This window comes from Ambystoma mexicanum, chromosome 9, assembly GCF_040938575.1.
Source record: "Ambystoma mexicanum isolate Mex_15411 chromosome 9, UKY_AmexF1_1, whole genome shotgun sequence".
Classification (NCBI taxonomy): domain Eukaryota; kingdom Metazoa; phylum Chordata; class Amphibia; order Caudata; family Ambystomatidae; genus Ambystoma; species Ambystoma mexicanum.
Genome location: NC_090931.1, coordinates 1,135,185,119 through 1,135,191,975, shown reverse-complemented (window position 1 = coordinate 1,135,191,975; position 6,857 = coordinate 1,135,185,119).

The following is a 6,857-nucleotide window of genomic DNA, read 5'->3' as shown; positions in this document are numbered from 1 at the left end:
TTGCCCTGCTACTCACCAAGTAGCCACGAACGTTGTCCGGCTTGTCGCTCCATGTAGCGTGGGATAGTTGAGTTCCGCAGGACCATGGAATCATGGGTTGATCCGGGAATTCGGGCACAGCAATGTGTGATTATCTTGTTGGCGTCACATACCATATGGACATTGATGGAGTGGAATTGCTTCCTGTTTCGGTAGACTACTTCATTGTGATGTGGGACCACCAATTCCATATGGGTACAGTCGATGGCCCCGATGCAACTTGGGATGCCTGCCAGTGAATAGAACCCAACTTTGGTGTTTGCAACCTCCTGGGCAGTCGGTGGCATGAATATGTGTTCAGGTGCATGCTTCATGAGGGCATCGAGTACCTGGTTCAGCGTGCGTGAGAATACTGGTTGTGAGATGCCATGCATCTGCCCCACTGTATGCTGGTAGGTGCCTATGGCCAGGAAATGGAGCACAGTCACCACCTTGAGTAGAGCGGGGATGGCAGCTCGGATGTCTATGAGGCTCACAATACTGTTGTGTATCATGTCCACGATGCTGGTGATGGTATCCTGGTCCAGACGGTACAGGGTGTGTATCTGCTCAGGGGTTAGGTTAAATGGACTGGCTCTGATCCTGGGGATTGGTGGGTGCCTCTGTGGTATGATTAGGTGCCGTGGTGGTGCTTGCTGTGCCTGTCTTGCCCTCCTCCTCCTCCTCCTGCGTCTCCTCTGTGCTGCCTGTTGTTGTTGCTGCTGCGCTGCAATCATGTCCTCCAGCCCATGTAATGCTGCTAGTATTGGGTTTAGAGGAAACAAAGCTGCTAAATTACCCCTCTCCTAGTCTACCTTTAGAAGGAGTCAGAAGAAACAAACACAACTGGATAGATTATCTAATTCATCTGTCCAGGTAGTTATGCCAAACAGGTAATAATTTAAAAAACATTTTAATCTACATTAATTTCAGTACAAAATAGTTGGAAGGGTTGGAAATCCTCTGTCGACACCCAGTTCCTACCACTCACTCCCAGTGGATCTCAACCAGGTATTACTACACTCATCGAACATTCGCAAGAAATCCGATACTATCACCTTCGCTAACTTCTATCTGTTCATTCCCAGTTTTTCCTGAGCCTGATACTTCATAGACGAACCCCATTCCTACCGTTAGAAGACATCATCCCACAAGATCTTTGAGAGTCTGAAACCAGCTCTACACCAGCGCTCTCTATCGGCCATCGGGTTTTCTTTCCCACAAGGGTTTCCCGGGAGTCTCCTTTCGATACCTGAGTTGGAAGGTGTCGGAAGCAGGTTCCAGGTAGATCTATCTATTCTACATTTTGGAACGAAGACAAGGTAGGCCTTGTTGTGTTGTTCTTGCCGGCGAGTTTGCATGTGGGGATTCTCCAGAGAGTAATGAGTTGAATTGTAACAGTTAGCAACGCCCGGAAAAATACATGCGCTGGAGGACTCACAGGGGAAGCTCAACGGGCATTAACAATGGAACAACAACTACAACAAATGATGGCCGCCATGCAGACCCTTTCTGCAGAGGTCCAACAGTTAAAATTAGAAAATACTGCATTGCGACATCAAGGGTGGACAGGCAACCCGGAGCTCAGAAGTCCCTCCCGGGCCTTTACCAGGCGGTCGATTTGATGGCAATCCCCAGGCCGTGAAGGAATTCCTTGAATCTTGCACAGTGCAGTTTGCCTTTAAGGCAGCCTTTTTTCCCACGGACAGAGACAAAGTGGGCCATATGATTGCACAAATGACAGGAGCAGCCTTAGCATGGGCCACTCCTTTAGTCACCAATAACAACCCCATTTTGGACTCCTATCCGGCATTTTGTAACAGCATCCGCAGTATGTTCAGCAGACAAGAGGTGGTTGTCGTCTCTCAGGAAAGGCTCCTTGATTTAAAACAAGGGAACCTGGATATCCTAGCCTATATAACTACCTTTAAAAGGATGGCCGCCGACACCTCTTGGGCGGACGATGCATTGATAACCCTCTTTAGAAGAGGGTTATCGGAAGAACTAAAAGACGAGGTGTCTCGAGTCCCGAGACCTTCCAATCTGCTGAATTTATTGCCCTAGTGATGCAGTTAGATTATAGGCTCCAGGAAAGGAACAGAGAGAAACGAAAAGGAAAGAACCCTAGATACCATATGGAATCCCTTTTTTCTCCTCATAAACCGAATACTAGTGAGGAGCCCATGCACTTAGGTAACGCAAGGGGTCCTCTCTCCCCTGCAGAACGTGCACGGAGAAAAACACAAGGATTGTGTATGTACTGTGGATCAAGCAGCCATACTGTTAAAGAATGTACGGTTGCACCCCCGAGGAAACCGGGAAACGCCAATGCCCGACCGTAAAGGGGACAACGGCTTTGGGTTCTTCCACTACTATTAGTCCCCTTCCAAATTTCACTATCAGTCCTTCTACCCTAGCAGATGGAAACACCATGATTACTTTAAGTGTTTCATTGGCTTGGGATAACATGTGTCTTGTTAACGTTCCCGCCTTAATAGACAGCGGAGCCGCGGGCAACTTTATCGATGATGTTTGGGCAAGAAAACATGGTATCCCACGTACTACCAAGACCATGGCCATCCCTGTGGAAAGCGTGGACGGTAGCCCTCTTATATCTGGGCCCATTAAGGATCACACAAGAGCCTCAAAAATGACATTGGTCTCCCATCATGAGAACATTGAGCTAGACATCATTAAGACCGCTCATTATCCGGTAATTTTAGGTATCCCGTGGTTAAGGGTCCATAACCCCTATATCAACTGGACGGCAGGTACTCTTTTCTTAGGTTCCGAACAGTGTGTTCACGGTCATCTTTCAGCTAAACCCCCTTCACCAAATCCTGAGCAGGAAGCAGGGATTGCCAACACCATAGTAAACGAAGTCTCTTCCCTACCGGCAGAATACCACTCATTCCGTTCTATCTTTTCTCAGTCTGAGTTTTCAGAACTTCCCCCTCATCGGAGGGACGATTGTACGATAGACCTCATCCCAGATCGTCCACTTCCTTTCGGGAGAATTTACATCCCATCAGCCAAAGAAAAGGAAGTTCTAAAAGAATATCTACACACACATATCAAGAACGGTCTGATTTCTGAGTCCACTTCCCACGCAGCAGCTTCATTATTTTTTATACCAAAAAAAGACACCACCGAGCTCCGTCTTTGCATCGACTTTAGGGGTTTAAACAAAATCACCATCCCGGACAAATATCCCATGCCTCTCATCCCCGATATATTAGAAGCAGTGCAAGGAGCTAAAGTCTACACCAAGCTTGACCTAAGAGGAGCCTACCACCTGATTCGAATAAAGGCTGGAGACGAATGGAAGACGGCTTTTCGCACACTGTTTGGTCATTACCAGTATCGAGTCATGCCGTTTGGACTTATGAATGCCCCAGCAGTATTTCAAAGATTTATGGATCACATTTTTGCAGACATCAGCTTACATTATGTTATTATTTATCTGGATGACATCTTGATTTTTTCTTCTACCTGGAAAGAACATGTTTTACATGTAAAGGAAGTGTTAACGCGACTACAACAGAATCATCTGTTCTGTAAACTGGAGAAGTGTGAATTTCACAAAACCACCATTTCCTACTTAGGCTACGTTCTTTCCCAACAAGGTATTGCTATGGATCCGGGTAAGATATCGGCAATCATGGAATGGCCCTCTCCCCGATCTATTAAAGACATTCAACGATTCCTAGGTTTCGCCACCTTTCATAGAAGATTCATCCCACATTTCTCCTAGCTGACCAAACCCTTAACGTACCTGCTGAAAAAAGACATCCCATTTGTTTGGGCCGCTGAGACACAGAGATCATTTGAACAACTCAAGATTCTCTTTACTCAGGCTCCTATTTTAACGGTACCCGATCAATGACGACGATTCATTGTGGAGTCCGACGCATCCCAGTATGCCTTAGGGGCTGTCTTGCTTCAACCAGACGAGCAGAACATAGAAAGACCAGTGGCTTATTTATCCAAGACTCTCTCACCAGCTGAACTTCACTACACAGTGTTGGAGAAAGAACTCCTAGCCATCAAACGGGCTTTTGAAGAATGGCGTCACCTTCTTCTAGGGGCCCAACACCCTATAGAGGTCAGAACTGACCATCATAACCTCCGAACTTTACAGTACACACAAATCTGCAATAGCCGGCAGGCCAGATGGGCCCATTTCTTTTCTCCGTATCGAATCAAATTCACTTTTGTTCCAGGAAACACCAATTTGAAGACAGATGCTTTATCCAGAAAGACTCCTCAAGAAAAGGTCCCTTTTAAACCTGAACCTATGTTTCCAAGGACAATGTCCATATCTATAGTTCATCTCTTTCTGCAAAAATTGGAAGACAAGTCCAAAGACCTCGAGATCCTAGACTCTACACTACTATCGACTCATGGATTACGAGAAGCCAAGGTCTTCTGTTTAAAGGGGAAAAAGTCTACGTTCCTGATCCCGAACTCCAAAAAGAAGTGTTAGGATTATGCCATGATTCTCAGGTGGCAGGACATCGAGGGTTTACTAATACCCTGGAACTCATTCAGAGACATTTTTGGTGGCCTTCGGTGTGCACTGATGTGCGAGACTATATTGCTTCCTGCACTGTCTGTCTGCAGACCAAGACACCTCGGTGTTCCCCTTTAGGGGAATTGGTGATCCCTCTACTACCGGTCAAACCCTGGCAGATAATCTCTACTGATTTCATAGTGGACTTACCCCTTTCTAAGGGGTGTAACACCATCATGGTCACCGTGGACAGTTTAACTAAAATGGCTCATTTTATCCCTTTGCCTAATATTCCCTCAGCAGCCATTATGGCACTGGTTTTTGTGGAACGCATCTTCTCTCTTCACGGCCTCCCAGAAACTATAATTTCGGATAGAGGACCGCAGTATACTTCAAGGTATTTTAAACGAATCTGTCAGACTTTGGGAATTTCGAGAGCATTGAGCTCTGGCTTTCACCCGCAAACCAACGGGCAGACGGAGCGGCTGAATCAGACCCTGGAAGGGTACCTTCGCTGTTATGTCTCTTCAGCCCAAGACAACTGGAAAGATCTTTTACCCTTAGCAGAATTTGCCTATAACAATACGGCGCATTCTTCCATCAAAGCCAGTCCCTTCTTTTGCACATATGGATTTCATCCTACAGTCTTTCCTCATGTGACCTCCGCCCATACCAAATTCCCGGATATAGACGCTTTGATCGATACCATTCAACAAGGCCATATCAAAGCAGGTCTGGCCCTACAAGAAGCCCAGACCAGGAGCAAGAAACAAGCCGACAGACATCGGACTCCTACCCCACAATTCGACATTGGGGATCATGTGTGGCTGGCCAGCAAGTTTCTGCCCAGGCGACTCATTCCCTCTAAACTGTCACCCAAATATTTCGGTCCTTTTCCCATCATTGCCAGATTCGGACCTGTGGCCTACAAACTCAGGCTCCCTAAGTCTTGGAGTCGCATTCATCCCACCTTTCACGTCTCACAGCTAAAACCAGATGTTCGTAACCAATTCCACCGCTCTACATGTGGTTCTCCCCCTCCTGTGATGATGGACTCAGGTCCGGAGTATGAGATTTCGGGGATTTGTGACTCCCGTTAACATAGAGGGGTTCTTCAATACCTGGTGGACTGGAAGGGTTACTCCCCGTCCGACCGCTCCTGGGAACCTGCGTCCGCGGTTCATGCTCCACGATTGGTTCATGCTTTTTATCGCTTCCACCCGGGTAAGCCGGGGTTTTCCTCCCTTGGAAGGGGGCATACTGTTACGATGGGTCTCCGACGCGGTTTGTTATGGAACCGCTGGCGGCTTCAACCAAAGTTGCGGCTTGGTTCATCCAACATGGCGCCTGTACTCGGAGTCAATGGTCTAGTTGCCAGGACGGAAGCGAAGCTCCACCTCCCATCCCGGAAACGCTACAAGAATCCACGTCTCCTGGACAACAACGCGTTGCTACTGCTATCAGAGGCTTTGCTCCGTGCGTTGCCGTTAGAAACCTTACGTTACTATTTCCTAAGAACCTTTGTGTCTACTAACCCTTGATTTCTCTCCTTTCATTTTCGAGCAGGGAAGCCCCGCCTCCTCTATCACCCACGCTTGCGTTACCGACTCCATTCGGCCACCGAGAGCGGTGTGTCTCAACCTCCACGCTTGTAAGCTTCTTTCCGTTTTGTACCCGGTAACCAGACTTATAGATCAGGCCTCTCCCCCTCTAAATTTCTCTTTTCTTATTCCTCCCAAACCCAGCTTTTCAGCTTGTCTTCCCGCTCATTCTCGGAACCCCGCTTGGAATCCATCTCTAAAGGCACACACACATACAAACAGCGATTGGAAATCCTCTGCCGACACCCAGTTCCTACCACTGACTCCCAGTGGATCTCAACCAGGTATTACTACACTCATCCAACACTCGCAAGAAATCCGATACTATCACCTTCGCTAACTTCTATATGTTTATTCCCAGTTTTTCCTGAGCCTGATACTTCATAGACGAACCACATTCCTACCGTTAGAAGACATCATCCCACAAGATCTTTGAGAGTCTGAAACCAGCTCTACACCAGCGCTCTCTATCGGCCATCGGGTTTTCTTTCCCACAAGGGTTTCCCGGGAGTCTCCTTTCGATACCTGAGTTGGAAGGTGTCGGAAGCGGGTTCCAGATAGATCTATCTATTTAATGTATTCTACATTTCGGAACAAAGACAAGGTAGGCCTTGTTGTGTTGTTCTTGCCGGCGAGTTTGCATGTGGGGATTCTCCAGAGAGTAATGAGTTGAATTGTAACACCGTCGGTCAGCTGGTGAGTTTGGCGCACACCAGTGATCCCAG